Source organism: Erinaceus europaeus, chromosome 5 (genome assembly GCF_950295315.1).
Source record: "Erinaceus europaeus chromosome 5, mEriEur2.1, whole genome shotgun sequence".
Taxonomy (NCBI): domain Eukaryota; kingdom Metazoa; phylum Chordata; class Mammalia; order Eulipotyphla; family Erinaceidae; genus Erinaceus; species Erinaceus europaeus.
Window position 1 is genome coordinate 74,663,215 of NC_080166.1, and position 17,306 is coordinate 74,680,520.

The following is a 17,306-nucleotide window of genomic DNA, read 5'->3' on the forward strand; positions in this document are numbered from 1 at the left end:
AAAATAATAATAATAAGTTTAATTTTTTTTCTAGTGAAATAGAAGCAGGGAGAGGGGAAGAGTAAAGTAAAATGAGAGAGTGACCAGAGTACTATATATCTCTGGCTTGTGGGGTCCTTATTTACACACAAATCAACCCACTTCTTATCTGCACTATAATGTCCTTGTCTCCTACTTGACTACTACAAAGAATTATTAACAATTGTAAATCTTGCTTGCAGTAATGGGAAGCTGCTATAAAATTCTACTTTAAAGCACTTAAGATATATATATATATATATATATATATATATATATATATATATGTTCCAGTACTCTAAATTATTATATATAAATGCAAGATATAAATATATTCTAAACTGTTAGATGGAATATGTTAGTCTATGAAAAATCATTTATTGAATGTATAATATTGGAGATATTTACCCAATACTCTCTTTTTAAATTTTTTTATTTATCTTTATTTAGTTATTGGATAAAGACAGTCAGGAATGGAGAAGGAAGGGGGTGATAGAGAGGAAAAGAGACAGAGAGACACCTGCAGCACTGTTTTACCACTTGTAAAACTTTCCCCCTGCAGGTGGAGGCTGGGGGCTTGAATCTGGATCCCTGTGTGTTGTAACCTGTGCGCTCAACCAGTTGCACTATCACCCAGCCCCATACCTAATTCTCTTGTAGCATAAAATACCATAAATTTAAGGCCTCAAACGATGAACTATATAAACTTAATTGTAGACATCATGTACCACAACACTTGCCTCAATATGCTTGGGAGTTGAATAAAATACAAGGGAAACAAATGCCACAATAAATGAATAAAAAAGCATATATAAAATGAGATATACTATAATTATTAAAATGCATTCTAATAAATGGGAAATATTTGTAAGGGTTTAATATCCAAGATATATATGTGTGTGTGTGTGTGTGTAGTCTCAAATTTAAACAATACAATAATCTAACTTAAAATGAATGGAAGATCTGAAAAAAAAAGTTTCTAAAAGAAGTTAGACAGATGCTGCAAAAGACACATGAAAAAGTGCTCATACTTACCTGGCAGGGGACATACCATGATCACTAAGGTGGTTTTCCCAGGGCAAGGATTATCCATTGCACTCCGCATGTGCTGATCCCTGCGATTTCCACAAATGTGGGAAACTCAACTGCATAATTTGTGGTAGTGGGGGACTGCGTTCGCGCTCTCCACTGGAAGAAAAAAAAAAGAAAGAAAGGAAAAAGTGCTCATTATCATTTATTAGGGAAATGCATATCAAAACCATTCTGAGACAGAGTCTCACATTTGTAAGAATCCCGTATATGAGAAGTTGTAAGTCTCACGTTTTAAGAATCCCCTATATCAATGGCTGGTGGTTGGGCAGTAGCGCAGCAGGTTAAACGCACATGGTGCCAAGCACAAGGACCAGCATAAGGATACCAGTTCGAGCCCCTGGCTCCCCACCTGCAAGGGGGTCATTTCACAAGTGGTGAAGCAGGCCTACATGTATCTACCTCTCTCTTCCTCTATCTGTCTCCCCTTCTCTCTTGATTTTTCTCTGTCCTAACAACAACAACAACATCAATAGCAACTATAATAATAACCACAACAATGCTAAAACAACAAGGGCAACAAAAGGGGTAAAAAAAAAAAAGTCTCCAGGAGTAGTGGATTCATAGTGTGGGCACCTGGCCCAAGCAAAAAGAAGAAAAAAAAAGTATCAATGGAACTGTGTGGTGGCACACCTTATAAAGTGCTTATGTCACCATGTCCCCATGCACAGAGACTCAGGTTCAAGCCCTGGGCCCTGCATGGGGGATGCTCTATAAGAGATGGAACAGTATTCCAGGTATCTACTCTTCTCCCTCTATCAATCCTCCTTTCCCTCTCAATTTTTTTGTCTCTATAAAAATATAAATGAGTCATTTTTTTCTTTTAAAAATTTGCATATTTGCCTTCAACTCACACACCTCTCTTCTCAAATCCCTGGCCTTTTTAGCTTTCCTATTCTGTTTTATGCAGCCAGTATCACTAATAGACTAAAGTAATAAAATCATCACGGTTAATTTACAGATTAGTTATTCATTTATTTAACATATACTGATTTTTCTATGACAAAAATATGTGGCTAGTAACTGCTAGATATTATTCTAATTGTTAGATCACAACATAATTAAGCAGGAACAGTTTTCACATTCTTAAAACTCATTATTTTCAATAAAACAGTTATTGTGGGCTGTAGTGTGTTCCTCCGCATTTAACTCACAGGATTACAAAGGATTTGTAACAAAAAGAAAACTGCTGCCCAAGAAGGACCACTTGATAGTACTTTCTGTTTTTGAGCTCAGTGTTGCTGGGCTTAATTCTGACTTACTCCTTTCTACTAAGGTGTCATTTTCTCTCTATTATCTTAGTCTCCCCAAAATTTTCATAGGTGATAGATGCCAAATTTCTGTGCCTCTTTTTCATCAAATTCAGCAACCTTGCAATTTAAGATTTTCTTATCTTATGGACTGATGCCATTCTTCCATGTTGAACACTAACAGATTTCCATTTGTGACTATTCAGATAGGGTTTGAGAGATGCACAGTTAGTTTCAAACTCAGGAGTGCAGATCAGGCTAGACAGTTTGTTCTGTTGTATGTCGGGCTGGACATGAATAATGAAGGGGAAACTATCAAGACAACATAGTTATACTATCTTTTTTTAATTTAAAAATTAAACTAACAAAATAAAAAAGAGTAAAAATTTAACTAGAGGCATTATAGTGATCATTTCTCAATCTGAAACTAATACAATATTACATGTCTCTTATGACCCAAATAAAATAAATTGATCTAGAGGACTCCATATAATAAAAATTATTTTTTTTCTGTGATAATGCACTTATGTGTTCTATAGTAAAAATGAGAGATTATCAAATTACAAATTTTAATGTAAAGTTCATGTGAAGAATTTACTAGGATAATACCTACATTATTTCTAAAACTGAAAAACAATGGTAAAATTCAAGCTCATAACACACATTATCCAATTATAGTTCTGTGTAATGCTGTATATAGTTGATACAAAATTAGCAGTTCTAGGGGTCGGGTGGTAGCACATCGGGTTAAGCACACATGGTGCAAAGTGCAAGGACCCCTGTAAGGATCCCAGTTTGGGTTCCTGGCTTCCCACCCTCAGGGAGGTCACTTCACAGGTGGTGAAGCAGGTCTGCAGGTAGGTGTCTGTCTTTCTCTCCCCATCTCTGTCTTCCCTTCCTCTCTCTATCTTATCCAACAACAACAATAATAATAATGACAACAACAAGGGCAATAAAATGGAAAAAATGGTCTCCAGAAGCAGTTAATTCATAGTGTAGGCATTGAGGCCCAGCAAAAATCCTGGAAGAAAAAAATTAGCAATTCTATAAAGAAGTAAAACTTTATCATATAGTAATACATAAACTTAATAAAAATAAGATTGGGGTTTCATTTTTTCCAATGAATGTTATTTCAACAATTTGTATAGGCCCATGTAAAACAAACACATTTTAACCTCATACTGTTTATCATGGTGGTAATTTCATATGAGTAAAATATTAAATATAAAAATAAAACCCACCAAAAATCTGAAATAAATCATGGAAGAATAGATATATATTTTTAAATTAATTAATTAATTTTAATTTTAATTTTTTTTGCTTCCAGGGTTACCGCTGGGGCTCAGTGCTTTTAGACCTGCTTCACTGCTTTGAAGCAATGCCCCCCTGTAGGTTGGGAAGGCAGGGGTTCGAACCCGGATTATTGCCCGGGTCCTTGCGCTTCTACTATGTGTGCTTAACCCGGTGCACCACTGCATGGCCCCTGGAAGAATACTTTTTATCTCAGAATGGGGAACACCTTTTCTTAGCATGACATAAAACCCAGAATCTATAAATTTAAAAAGGGTGAAAATCAATATTAATTTCAATCCCATAACAAAATGAAAAAAGTGTAGTCAAAAGATGTATTTTAATTTGAAAAATATTTGCTGCTCATATCACAGGGGATAAAAAGCTTCTCTAACGAAAAAGAAATGCTTTGTGAACTATAATAACTGCAGGACTGATTATCACTATCTGTTCAACTGATTAAAAATTGAATCAGGTTATGATAACATATTGACCAGGAATATCCTATAATATAAGACTTTTGTGTTTAGAGGATATAGATAGATAATCATTAGGAAGATAGGAATATATAGATTGGTCTTGGGTTTTTTTCCCACTTATTGGTCATATGAGATTTAATAATTCAATTAGCTACTTTAATCTAGTTTTCTTATCTATAAAGTGAAAATGAAAGTAATAATACTATATCAGAAAGTCTGTGGAGAGTAAACTAGGAAATAAAAATGAATTACTTAGCTAGTGATCAGTGAAATTAAAAGTTTTCAGTAGCTGGCAAGTAAACTCAGCTGGGAGGGTACGAACTTAGTTATGAGTACTATCTAGGTTCAAGCCTCTATCCAGATTCACTCTCTATTGTGTTGGGCGCAGACTTGGGTGTTGTAATGTCTTTGTCTTTACTGTTTTTCTGCCTGCATCTGTCTGAAAAAGTCAGTCTGGAATAGTGAAGTCACAATGACAACAAAAATAGTACTGTTACTATGGTTATTAGTATCTTTCAGTAAGACATCTTCTGCTACCTGTAGATATATTTCTCTTTACAATGTGCCATTTTAACTCATTCCTGTATAGATTCTTTGATATGATAATGAGAGATAATTTTTGATAATTAATTAATGACAGATACAAAATGTGACTATATTTCATGTTTTACCATATAATTTAGCCAACAGTTAATAAAGAGTTAAAATGGAGGTTGGGATTGAATAACTATTATTCATTATTTCTCTAATGTCAGCTCTTCACATCTGTTCTTGGTTGCATTGTATGTAGTGTATGGCTGGTATTTTGTTTGATTAGTGTCTATTCTTTTTTTTTTCTAAGGCTTCATCAAAACATTTGTCCATTATCAATATGAATCTCTCTCTCATTTGTTATTTGTTTTTTTGTACAGAATTTAATCTTGTTCATCTACACAGTTTATCTTCTGAATTACCAGATCTTCTTATCAAAGTCCTAAATCTGATGAAATGATAGATCATCAATTCTTATTGTGCAAAGATTGAGTATATAAAGTTGCTTTAATTTATGTCATTTTTTTATGGTTTGAAAGGAAAATTTCCTTTATATTTTTTTAACTGCTGAATTACAGTCACATACACACAAATGCTGGCAAAAAAATAGGAAATATGGAAACTTTTGATTCAAGAACTATTGTATTTTACAAAGATTTTCCTTTTTAGTAATAAATGGTGAAAACTAGTATTATATTATTAAAACAATACTTTTTAGTGATCACTTTGATTTAATTTACTATGTAGCTATGCTTATACTATTTTCTATTTTCCAAACTATTTTCTTCTTGATGTGAAAATAAAAAGTAGTTACTTCATGTTCACTATAGTATTTGAAGAAGGCAATTAGAAACCCATTGAGAGAAGATAAGTTACAAATAAAATTATCTAGTATAGTAAAATGTGTTGATGCTTAGGTAAGATCTGAATATTGAGTCTTCCATAATAGGTTCAATGGCTTGAAATTCAGTCAGATTAGAAGCAAGTAGAAATCTCTAATATAGATATGTGAGTTAAAATGTATTATTATATATTGAATGATCTCACTTGAAAGTAGGACATAAACAAATAGAAGAACCTTAAGATCTAATGGTTATGCAAACAACCCACATGCCTGAAGCTTCTAAATCCAAGTTCAATCCCCTGCACCACCATAAGCCAGAGCTGATCAGTGCTCTGGTTAAAAAAAAAAAGATATTATATATAATAAGAAGGATGAGAAAAACAAAAGATATTAAAGCTTAAATAAACTGAAGACAATCAAAAAGTATGAGGTAGACCCTGAAAGTTCTCCCCCTCCTCTTTTTCCTCCTCTTCATCCTCTTTCTTTTTGTAAGCCAATGATTCAAATATTATTACTTTTTAGATCATCACACTTGTCTCTTGTATTGTTTTCATTGTCTTTTAACCCTTTCTCTAGATCTGTAACTGCCTTCTTAGTTTCTCCAGCTTCATTTTCACACTTGCTGATTCTTTCTTCAGTTGCATTATTCTGCTTGCAAGTCAACTAAATCTGTTTCTTAGGCTATTTCATTATTTTATTCAGCTATGGTAATTTTTTGCTCTGCTGTTGTAGCTTGGCAATTGCATTATTTTGTTCAGCTATAGTGGCATTTACTTCATCTAATGCAGCTATTAGTTCATCTATTTTGTCATTTAGTTCCTTAATTTCTTCTTGGCTTTGGCTTCTTTTCTTTCTTTCTTTCTTTCTTTCTTTTCTTTCTTTCTTTCTTTCTTTCTTTCTTTCTTTCTTTCTTTCTTCCTTTCTTCCTTTCTTCCTTTCTTTCTTTCTTTCTTTTTTTGAGGCTTGTCTGCTATTTTCCCATCTCCGTTGGAATTTTCTTCCATATGTTTTCTCACTTCAGTGACAATCACATGGATTAGTCTTTTAGTATCTACCTCATACATTTTGTCTCCAGTTTATTTGAGATTTTTTTCTGGACTTTTTTCGTGGTTTGTTGGCAGGGTGGGATTTCCTCTGCCTCCTCATCCTGCCTAGTACTGGCATGTGTCAAGTTATATAAAGGTCCCAGTGATGAGCTGCTTTCCCAGAATAGCTAGGTAGAGACACACCAAGAAGTTCCAAAACTGAGGCAGTCACAAAAGGGTCCAGGATATTTCTGGGAGTGATGAGTGTGAGTTGGCTGAATGTCACACAGTGTGTTCCAGTTGTGGGGTGCAGAAACTTGAGGGGTAGCAAAGTAGTTGGTCAGGACAGCAGAGGTCACCAAATAGGATAGTTCCAGGAGTTGGGGAGTGCCAGGGTGGCGGAGGATTTAAGATAAGGTCTAGTCACTGCGCTCTGGGGCTGTGTGGTAGCCTGGATTGTGGAGGTCACTTGACAGAACATGTCAGAATCCAGGTGCAGGGACACCAGGGCAGTGCTGTGGCCTACAAGGACAGAAGTCAACCACTAAATCTGGCCTAGGGTGTAAGGAGAATAAAGCTAGCTGGAAAGCTCATGGGCTGGCTAGTGCACAGGTATTAGGGGCCTGCTACAGGATCTGGGCAAGCTTCACTTTGGCATTTCGGTGGACACCAGATCAAAGCTAGAGCTGGAGAAGTCTGCAGGCCAGTTGGGCAGATGCTTAGGCCAGCTTGAGACTCGTGTCAGAATCCAAACATGGGGCACAAAGGGGGTGCTTCAGCTTAGACAGATCAGGCCTGGGGTTGAGGAGAAGCGTGTGCCTCCATGGTGAGTTTATGGGTCAGACTGGGGAGTGCATGAGTGACTGGGGATTCCCTCCAGGATCTAGGCATGGTGCACCAGGGCAGTGCAGCAGCCAGATAAGGCATGGGGCTGAAGGAGAGTGTGGATGGCAGTAGATGTATAATGGGATTAAACCATAAAAGAGCTATGGGATTTAAGTCTATCCAATGGGCTGGGTAGGTAGGGTTGACATAGTGGTGGTGGTGGTGGCGGACTGCATGTTTAGTGAGGTTCCTGGAACTGTTGAGGGACCATGGGGAAGTTTGGGCAAAGGACCTGCTCAAACAGGCCTATGGAAGATAGGTCAGGGATTATGGACAAGGCATAGGTTGCCTGACTGGTTCCCAGCATAGGAAGACAGGGCCTAGGGACACTACCTATCTTCTCTCCTACATTCCCTGTGTTTATCTTCTTCTACCTTTGGTCTTGATGTGCCTTGAGCAGTGTTTCAGTATTTGTTACTTTGTGGGATTTGCCAAGTTGTAGTTTCTGTTGTCATGGTCTTGAGGAATCTGAGAGCCGTTAGACTATCACCATCTTTGGACCTTCTCTTTCTATTGATTTCAAATAGGCTGGCTTTCATTTTTATTTTTCTTTGTCTTTTCTGAGTTGTCTGTACTTCTCTTCCTCTGTATTTGGGTTTTCTGTATTCAAAAGACTGTTTTTGTATTTAGCAGTGTGTGGAATTTGCATGGTTGAAATCTTTGTTGCCACTGTATTGCAAAGCAAAACCCCTAATCGGCTATGTGGTCACCATATTGGATCTTCCTCCATGGACTTATTTCTTAATCAATTTTTCTATATTTCTTTAAATTGCTTGACAGTGTAATTCCTAATTGAATCTTCATCATTAAGTATCTGGATATGTTGAATTCTCAGTATTGGGGATTTCCTGGTACATACATCTGTAATGGTCTCTGTTGTAGGTCTCTAAGTGGCGCTGGGTTCTGTTTTGTCTGTGAGTTATGGGTGGAGGGGAGTAGTGATATTGCTTTACTATACTCAGTGTCTTAGTTTAACGATGGGATGGGAAGGAGGTCCTCAGATTGAAAGTGGCAACTGTGCTGTGAAGCCAAAGTCCCATTCCCAACTAACTACAGGGTACTGTGACCTCAAGTACCAGGGTCTCTATGCAGCTGGAACACCTTTCAATTTGGTTTCTCTGCTGCCACAACGGTAGTGTTCAGTTCCCTGAGTGCGCCAAATAGCTCCTTGGGTTTTATGCAGTGGCCTATTCCTGCTATGGCTCTAAACAGCAGTCCTGAGCTCCTTTTCTTAAGCCACTCAGTGGAGTGGTTCTGTGCAGACCCATTAAATCATATATATGATATCTAAAGAAGAGACATGGTAAACCAGCATAGCACTTCTAAGTGTGAGGGACAAGGTCTAATTCAGCCTCACATATGCTGGAGTGTTAATATGGGCACTCTCTCTTTCCCTTCCTGTCACACACACATACACACACACACACACACACACACACACACACACACACACACACTCACACACACACACACACACACACACACACACACACACACACACACACACACACGACACAGCAGGAAGACTGCCCGACTTGCAGGCCTAAAGTCTTATATTCAATCTCTGACATCACATGTACCAGAGCAATGCTTTAGTTCTCAGGTAAATAAATAAATGGCTGCGTAGTGGCCCACCCAATAGAGCTCATGTGTTACCCATGCTCAAGGACCTGGGTTTTATACACTGGGCCCTACCTGCAGTAGGGACATTTCATAAGTGGTCAGTCAGTGTTGTAAGTGTCACTCTTCTTTCTTTTTAAATCTTCCCTCTTTCCATGTTTCTCTCTGTCTCAATCAAAAATAAGTAAATAAATTATATAAAATGACTGTCAAGATCAGTACACTCATTATGAAGGCACTGGACCCCTGTGATAACCCTGGTGGTAATTTAAAATAATAATAAATACTATGTATTTAAAATATCTAAGAATAAATATAAGTATATCCTATACATATAATGTCTTAATATTATATCAAGTATACCTAAACTTTAATTTAGCTAGGAATACTGTTATCCAAAAATCTTATGTTTATAGAGAATTAGGCTTTTGGATTAGCTTGTTAAATAGAAGTGGTTATTGGGTATTTCTCTTATAGACATTTTCTTCTTGCTGTCAACTCCTTGCTGAAGTTGCAGTGTATTTGTCTTTGTATAATCTTTGACAAACTCTCCTGAAGTAGGTCTATATTCTCCTACACAGACCACAACCATCCTCTTTTAAATGAAATGTTCTAAAAAATGTATCCTACCCATGTGAAATCTTTAACAGAAGAACTAGTAAGAAAACTGCAGTGTCTGATTATTCAACTAGATTTGTGAGGGAAGAATATCATAAAGCTGGAATTTGGGAAATAGTATAATGGATAGCAAAAGGATTTTCATGCCTGATACTCTGAGGTCTCAGGTTTAATCTCCAGCACCACCATGAACCAGAACTAAGCAGTGCTCTGCAGAGTCTATCTTTCTATGTCTCTTTCATTAAAATAAAGAAAATGAAAAAAAAACAATAATTACATAGTTTGCAAAAAATCACAAGTATAGGTTCATTCTGTTGGTTTATTTTACACAGTAAAAAACTGTCCTCCAGGGAGTTGGGTGGTAGCGCATCGGGTTAAGCGCATGTGGCGCAAAGCTCAAGGACTGGTATAAGGATCCTGGTTAGAGCCCCTGGCTCCCCACCTTTAGGGGAGTCAGAATCGCTTCACAGGCGGTGAAGCAGGTCTGCAGGTGTCTATCTTTCTCCCCACCTCTCTGTCTTTCCCTCCTCTCTTAATTTCTCTCTGTCCTATCTAATAATGACGGCATCAGTAACAACAACAATAAAAAACAAGGGCAACAAAAGGGAAAGTAAATAATTAAAAAAAATTAAAACCTGTCCTCTCTATATTATATGAGTTAGCCTACATCATGACAAGTTGGAGTCATTGACTGAGATTGACAGCTGTAGACCATTAATCAGAAATGATGAGCAGTGAACCCATTGGCTTTTTTTTTTTTTTTTCAGATTTTTTATTATCTTCAACTATTGGATAGAGATAGCCAGAAATTGAGGGAGAAGGGGTAGAGAGAGAGAGAAAAAGAGACACCTGCAGCCCTGCTTCACCTGCAGGTGGGGAATCGGAGGCTCAAACCTGGGTCCTTGTGCATTGTAACACGTGTGCACTCAACCAGGTGTGCCATTGCCTGACCCTGAACCCATAGGTTTTAATCAGATTTAGTAAGTTACAAATAAGCAATGTATCTGGGATGTTGAACAGATATACTGAGCAAGAGAAATGCATTCCCTAACAGTATCAGATAGGAGCTAATTAGTAAATATTGCACAAACAAATTTCTTTCTACTTTTTAAAAATAAATATTCATTTTATTTTGAGAGAGAGAGACAGAGAGAGAGAGAAGAGCCCTGCTCAGTTCAGCTCAGCTCAGTTTAGTTCTGGTTTATGGTGGGTTGTGCATTAAACCCTGGTCCTCAGAGCCCCAGACATGAGTCTTTTGCATAATCATTAGGCTGTCTCCCCAGAACTTCCACAGATTTCTTTCTTTTCTCATAGAGGCTATCAGAAAATGCTCCAGCATGATACAGTTGATTAAAGCACTCATTATTACTTATTTCTCAGGTTTGGAAAAAATATTTTAGTTTATACTATTAAATAATGATAAAAAGTCAGAATATTTATTTTTTTTCTCTGTGTAACCTGGAATTGTACCAAAAGTATATGTGATGTTGGGAAGCAAGGACAAATTATATCTGATTCTACTGTTCAGCGGGGAAGTAATTACAGAAGTCTGACCTTCCACCTTCTGCATCCCACAGTGATCTTGGGTCCATACTCCCAGAGGGATAAAGAATAGGAAAGCTGTCAGGGAAGGGGATGGGATACAGAGGTCTGGTGGTGAGAATTGTGTGAAGTTGTACCCCTCTTACCCTATGGTTCTGTCAACGTTTCCATTATATATATATTTTAAAAAAAAAAAAGAGAGAAATGATAGATATTCAGGGTGAAATGCTTGGTTATGCTTCCTCTTAGTAGACTGGTGATGGCAGTGATATGCCGATATCACTCTATTGGAAATATAAGAAACTGTACCTATGTGCCATATGTCTTGTACATCACTTTCACTGATAGAACGATCCAAAAAGAAAGTCCAAACTAATGAGTCATGGTTACACGTCGATGTATAAATTTCATTGTTTTTTTTCCCACGATGTGACTTGAAATGTGATCTTAGTTTATAGTAGAGTTGTTACTTTTATGCTAATTCTGTGTTTTAATTAGTATTTAATTAAATGTAGAACTTAATTTAATTCAGTAAATACAGGATGAATGTTTGTTATTTGCTTGCTAGTGTAAAAATCATGTGCTATGACACATCACATTTTGAAATGTATGTATTAATTGACTGCAACACTACATATTCCTAAGTGGAATCTGCTTGTGCACTAAGCATTTTGAAAGGAAGTATGTGTAAGATAAGGCTCTTTTAGCAACACAGCAGAGCATAGTAGTTAGGAACTTGAACATTAGTGTCATTATATAGTTGTATGATCTTGTATATGTTACATTTTCTAAAACTTTGTTCTGCATATGTTAAGTAAGATAATATTAATATTGCATATTGGGTTAGGGTTAGTGCCATATTATAAGATTTTTGCAATTTTTTTTTTTTTTTTAAACACTAAGTTGGTGGTCAGGGAGGTGGTGCAGTGATAACGCTTTGGACTTTCAAGCGTGAGGTCCTGAGTTTGATGCCTGGCAGCACATGTGCCAGAGTGATGTCTGGTTCATTCTCTCTCCTCCTATCTTTCTCATAAATAAGTAAAATATTAAAAAAAAAAAACACTATAGGGAGTCAGGTAAATAACCCAGTGGGTTAAGTGCAAATTGTGAGAAGTGCAGGACCAGCGTAAGGATTCTGGTTCAAGCCCCGGTTCCTCACCTGCAGGGGAATTGCTTCACAGGTGGTAAAGCAGGTCTGCAGGTGTCTTTCTCTTCCCCTCCTCTGTCTTCACCTCCTCTCTCCGTTTCTTTCTGTCCTATCTAACAATGACAACATCAATAACAACAATAATAACTATAACAACAATAAAAAACACTATATTGGATGAACTGACCAAATGCAAGAAGTATTATCTAGATATTAGTTATATGTATACACATCTAAACGTACTGGTTACTGAATAAATGATTTTTACTTTTTATTTTATTCTAATAATTTATAAGTGTATACTCTGAATATTTTTTTATTTATTGGGGTTTAGTAGATAATATTATAGTTGTTGATACATGGGTGCAGTTTTTCAACTCTTTGTGGTAGGTGTCTGAAAAACCCTTTCACTCTCCTCTTCGGTCCCTTCCCACTGTTATGCATCAGGACATCACTGTTTCCCTGTTACTTTCTCTTTTCCTTCTTTCCCAGAGTTATTTGCTTTGGTATGATGCTCCAGACCCAGTCCAAGTTGTACTTTGTGTTTTCCCTTTTTATCTTGGTTTCAATTTTTTTTCTTTTTGTTTATTTATTTATTTATAAAAAGGAAACACTGACAAAACCATAGGGTAAGAGAGGTACAACTCCACACAGTTCCCACCACCAGAACTCTGTATCCCATCCTCTCTCCTGATAGCTTTCCTATTCTTTAACCCTCTGGGAGTATGGACCCAAGGTTATTGTGGATGCAGAAAGTGGAAGGTCTGGCTTCTGTAACTGCTTCCCCGCAGCACATGGGCTTTGACAGGTCAATCCATACTCCCAGCCTGTCACTCTCTTTCCCTAGTGGGGCAGGGTTCTGGGGAATCTGAGTTCCAGGACACATTGGTGGGGTAACCTGTTCACGGCAGTTTGGTTGGCATCATGCTAGCATCTGGAACCTGGTGGCTGAAAAGAGAGTTAACATATAAAGCCAAACAAGTTAGTGACTATTCATGAACCTAAAGACTAGAATAGTGCAGATGAAGAGTTGGGGGGGGGGTCTCCATTTTGTAGCTAGCTAGTAGGCATATTTTAGTAATATTCCAAAGGGCCTGTGGCTATAATAGTTTGTTTGTTTTCCTCTGAGCCTGAAATTTGATATGCAGTTGGATCCAAGTTGTTGTCTAGGGAGATGATGTTATGGCTGGAAAAAGGACCAGAAAGCTGGACCAGGGAAGAGAGTAGTTCCCAAATATGGGAAAGGGGTATAAATATTGTTGACTGCAAACCCCATTGATTTGATCTGATCTGGGGCCCATATTCAGCTTAAGAGCCTATGTGACCTCTGCATCCTTGTAGATTTGAGCTCAAATTCTGTGGTCATGAGTAGGAACATTCCAAGCTGCCCCAATATCATCTTCCTCAGGTATAGCATAGAGTATGTTGTCCAGCCTCCCTTCGGAGGATGAAACATTAGAGAATGTAAGTTTATTTTATTTATTTATTTTTTTTCCTCCTCCAGGGTTATCCACCGCTCCTGGAGGCCATTTTTTCCCCCTTTTGTTGCCCTTGTTGTAGCTTCGTTGTGGTTATTATTATTGCCCTTGTTGATGCAATTCGTTGTTGGATAGGACAGAGAGAAATGGAGAGAGGAGGGGAAGACAGAGAGGGGGAGAGAAAGATAGACACCTGCAGACCTGCTTCACCGCCTGTGAAGCGACTCCCCTGCAGGTGGGGAGCCGGGGGCTCGAACCGGGATCCTTACGCCGGTCCCTGCACTTTGCGCCACATGCGCTTATCCCACTGCGCCACCGCCCGACCCCCGTAAGTTTATTGATGTAAGTTGAGGGCAAGGTCCTATGGGGGTCCACAAAGGGGTTTGTTTTGTTGATCCTGATAGAGATGACCGGTAACAATAGAGAGAGGAATTTATTGGAGGTCTAGGTGCAGCATGTCTGTCTGGGAATCTCAGGATTCCCTGAATAGGGCTCCAGCTGATGGGGTGGCCTAATAGTGATTAAAAAAAATCGTTGTTAAAGTATGCCAGTCTCTTGTCCTTATTCAGCTTTTGCAGTCCTTGCTTTGATAAGATTAGCTTTGGAGTGAGTAAGGGAAGTGTAATAAAGTAGAAGAGGAGGGTATCTAAGTCTAAGTAGACACTACTTCATTATCAACTTTATACTGACTCACTGCAGACTATTGTGTATTTTTGCTTTCAGGTATATATTTTGCCCTAGTTTATGGTTAGATGCAAAAATATGCTCTATCTTATGGAATCTGATCTATATCTAGGTTTTGGGACTTTGTCAGGAGGTGAATCACCTTGAATAAAATTAGAGAATCCTATGAAAGGAAAGGTCTCACCGGAGTAATGAGGCTGAAGGGTTGACATTCCATGCCTGACTTCTCTGGACACAGTCTGAAGTGAAGCATAATGAGATGGTACTCGTTGCATTGATTAGATTGGGATCAGCAGATGCGATATCATTTGGTATGAATTGAGAGAAGCATGCAATAAAGTGAGCCCCACCCTAGAGGTTGCAGGACTGGGGGAGATAAAGGCTATAGAGGAAGCAGGATGGTCCTGCTATCTTAGGGTTTAAGAAGGCAATAGATAGTTATTGCTCTAATCATGTTATTTGGCAATTAGGTTAACTTTGAAATATCCCTTTGTTAGGATTTGATGTATCATACACAACATCACCGTAATTTATATCCTTTGACATTATTTGTGTATAGCTGTACCACCGGTTGCTTCTCCCTGGTCTAAGCTTTTAAGAGAGTCAACATATCGAAGACTCAGACTTTGTATGGTCTGTGCATTAAAAAGTTTGAGACATTCAATTTTCCCCTTTCATATTAATTAAATAGTGATTTATATGACTATGAATTAAAAGGAGTGTACATAAACACCATTCCCACCACCAAAGTAAAAACACTGGGTTGAGGGTGAGGGTGGACTTTCTGCTTCAAGGGGTGGTGGGGGGGATCAGACACAGTCCTTTGTTGTTTTCTATTTCTTTACAGTTGCAACCAGTTTTTATTGGGGCTCAGTGCTGACAGGACACTACAAATCCATTGTCCTTGCAGGTTTTCTTTCTTTCTTTAAAAAAAAATTTTTTTTATTAATTTTTTTTTTTTATTTTTGAGAGAGATGCAGAGAGAGAGACACACAGAGAAGCACCAGAGCACTGCTCAGCTCTGGCTTATGGTGGTGTGGGGGATTGAACCTGGGACTTAGGAGCCTCAGGCATGAAAGTCTGTTTGCATCACCATTATGCTGTCACTCCACCCCCTTTCTTTTTCTTTCTCTTTCTTTCTTTCTTTCTCTCTCTCCTACCTTCTTTACTTCTTTCTTTCTCTCTCTCTCTATTTTTTTTTTCTTTCTCTCTCTCTTCCTTCCTATCTCTCTTCCTTCATTTCTTTTCTTCTATTTTATTTGATAGGAAAGAGAGAAATTAATCTGGGCAGAGATAAGGAGAAAGAAATATAAATAAACACCTGGAGACCTTCTTTTCCACTCATGAAGTATCCCCACCACAGGTGGTAAATGGGGACTCAAACCCAGGTCTTTGAGCACAGTGATGTGTGTTCCCGACTGGGTGTTTCACTGCCCAACCTCCTCTATTTCTTTACAAATAAATTCCATAGAATACTTATACTTAATAGTAATAATACTTTTTATTGTATTATTTCCATGCTTAGAAACTATATAGAACATTAAATAATATTATTAAAAGGGAATAAATACATTGGAAAATATTCACAGTAAACTGAAAACATCAATTTATGAAACACTTTTAAAAGCTGAGTACTATATTTTGAAAGTACAACTATCCAGAATAATATTAATAATAACAACTAATATTGATGTTTACTCTTGTGAGGGTGTTGTCTCAGTGGTTGAGAGCACGCCTTGCATATGTAAGGCCTTGACTTCAATCCCTAGCATGACATTAAAAGCAAAAGACAAAAACAAATAAAACATGGTAAATGCAAGAAAATAATCATGGTCTTCCTTTTTCCACATACAATTTTTGTTTTTCTATATACTCAATTTAAAATGAGTTAGTGTCATTTATACATTCTACCCTTTCCAGATCGTTTAAATATATGAAATGGATTTTTTTTTCTTGTAAACATTATTTTCTTCTAGCTTTGCCTTTTTTTTGTTTACCCTAAGCTTCATTGACAGATGTGGGTTGTTTCATGTTTGTATGTTTCTTTTTTTAAAAGATGCACTTTATTTTGTTTATTTTTATTTTATTTTTGAATAGAGACAGAAATTAAGGGAAAGAAAAGATAGAAAGGGAGAGAGAAAGAGAGTCATGCAGCATTTCTCTACCACTCATGAAGTTTTCCATTTGCAGGCGGGGACTGGAGGCTTGAACCTGGGTCCTTGCACATGGTAACGTGCATTCAAATAGGTGTACCACTCCCAGTTCCTGTTGTTTTCTTCTTATACGTTGGTTTCTTATAATGAACACAACTCTACTGGGGTTTTAATGTATCAAAAACTAACACATTGGGAGTCGGGCTGTAGCGCAGCGGGTTAAGCGCAGGTGGCGCAAAGCACAAGGACTGGCATAAGGATCTCGGTTCGAACCCCGGCTCCCCACCTGCAGGGGAGTTGCTTCACAGGCGGTGAAGCAGGTCTGCAGGTGTCTATCTTTCTCTCCTCCTCTCTGTCTTCCCCTCCTCTCTCCATTTCTCTCTGTCCTATCCAACAACGACAACAACAATAATAACTACAACAATAAAAACAACAAGGGCAGCAAAAGGGAATAAATAAATAAAATAAATATTAAAAAATATATATATATTTAAAAAACTAACACATTACATTTATATAATACATTAAAATCTATTCACAATGTAAACTCCATAATGTTTTTCTTTTCTCTGATTTTCTCCCTGTGAGAAAAACATGTTTCTGGAGCATATCATATAATAAACAATATGGGATATTGGTACTGAGTGGTGTCT

General features: G+C 37.5%; 1 non-coding gene across 1 annotated transcript; it reads left to right on the forward strand.

Moving 5' to 3' along the window:
• The first annotated feature begins 1,045 nt into the window (after positions 1-1,045).
• Positions 1,046-1,209, forward strand: LOC132538758 (U1 spliceosomal RNA). Its single transcript, XR_009550098.1, has one exon. It is a non-coding gene; the product is annotated as a U1 spliceosomal RNA (small nuclear RNA).
• The last annotated feature ends 16,097 nt before the right edge of the window (positions 1,210-17,306 follow it).